This window comes from Palaemon carinicauda, unplaced genomic scaffold (assembly GCF_036898095.1).
Source record: "Palaemon carinicauda isolate YSFRI2023 unplaced genomic scaffold, ASM3689809v2 scaffold103, whole genome shotgun sequence".
NCBI classification, from domain to species: Eukaryota; Metazoa; Arthropoda; class Malacostraca; order Decapoda; family Palaemonidae; genus Palaemon; species Palaemon carinicauda.
Genome location: NW_027168516.1, coordinates 300,649 through 302,500, shown reverse-complemented (window position 1 = coordinate 302,500; position 1,852 = coordinate 300,649).

The following is a 1,852-nucleotide window of genomic DNA, read 5'->3' as shown; positions in this document are numbered from 1 at the left end:
GTATTATTGTGGTTCAGGTGTTATTTTTATCTAAATATTTTGGATTAAAATTAAGAAGATTTTTGTGGTATTTTCTTTGCCCCCTTGAGTTGACTTTACACTCGTATTGATGTTTGGATACTATTCCACCTTTAGTGGACTTAGTACAGCATGATAGTGAATACAATTTGATTAGTGTAGTGTTTTGTGTGGTGGTCAAAGTCAGCCATCATCAGTGGCGACTGTGACAGGATCTTTCGTTCCTGATTATTCACCAGTGTTTGTGCAAAGTTAATTATTTGAGTAATTTTTCAGGGAGTGTATTTTCACCTCCTCGGTGTTGTTTTATGTAAATTTAGTATTTTTTGTGAAAAAGTGGTCATCATGGTTGTTAACGTATTAGAACTCCTCAGATGAGATGGGTGGCAAGAGAGGTTGGCAGAGTTAAATAGGGAAGACTTGGAAATTGTGGCAGAGCATTTTGAATTAGAATATGATATGTCCATAAGAAAGGGGGTATGTCTATTGCAAACTTATGATTATGTTAAAACTGAAAGACAGGTAAGGAACAAGAGGTAAAACCTTATAAAGTAGTGTCTGTAGAAATTTTGGATAGGCAAATTGCCCTGAGACAAATGGAATTTGAAATGGAAAAGTTTAAGGCAGGGGAAAGAGAAAAGAGAGGCAGCATGAGATTGCCATGAGAAATCCAGGTTCTTTTTCTCCCGTCGATTCCCCAAATAGGTTAGTAACGCCTGCTATTAATTTAGCGCAGGCTCTCTAATTTGTACCTAAATTTTAAGAGAATAATGTAGCAGAATTCTTTGTATCATTTGAGAGGATTGCTGCAAGGTTGGAGTGGTCCCAAGAGTATTGGGCCACTCTGATACAAAGTAAATTGGTTGGAAGAGCTCCGAGGGTATATGTAACGCTGGAGGAGGATCTGTCAGCAGATTATGAGAGTGTAAAGGCTATTGTCTTGAAGGCCTATGAGTTAGTCCCTGAAGCTTATAGGCAACGTTTCCTGAACTTAGAAAAGTGTAGGGAACAAACTTTTGTTGAATTTGCCAGGGCGAAGGAACAGTATGCTAGTGATTGGTTTAAGTCCAAGGAGGTGGGAGATTTTGAGAAATTGAAGGAGTTAATGTTGGTGGAGAAGTTTAAGAGGTGTGTTCCGGATAAACTGAAGGTCCACCTCGAAGAGTTAAAACCCGAGACCGTTCAGGAGCTAGCTATCGCTAGTGACGAATATTGCTTGTCTCATGAGAGTGAGTTGAGGGAGTAACAACAAATGTGAAGTCTAGTTGGGTTAAGATGGGTAGGAATAATAATGCTAATCCGAATAATAATGCTAAATTATTTAGTAGAAATAATCATGGAAGTAATAATAATCAGGGTAATGCTAATAATACTTTTCCTCCTAACAGAGGTAATAGGCCAAATATATACAATGCAGAGAAATTGAGGACATTGACGTGCTTCTTTTGCAATACGAAAGGGCACGTAAAGAGTATGTGTTATGCGTTTAAAAGAGCGCAAGACGCTAATAGTAAGCCAGTGTTGGGTGTGGAAAAGAGAGAAGGAGAAAATATCTCGACAGGGTCCGCTGACCAATGACTACCTGGTTTTTTTGACAGATGTTTGTCCTTCGGTAGTGTCTCCTTCGCCAATTCGTCCGAGAAAAGATGAGTGCGTATTTTGCGTGATACGGGTGCAGTGCAGTCTTTGATCCTAAGGGAGACATTACCTTGTAATTTTGTACCGAAAAGTGGGGAATTTGTGTTATTGGCTGGTTTTCCTGATACGGTAAAATCGTATGCCAATGAAACTTTTAATTTAATCTGCCCTTCCTTTGCAGGGAATTTGAAATTGG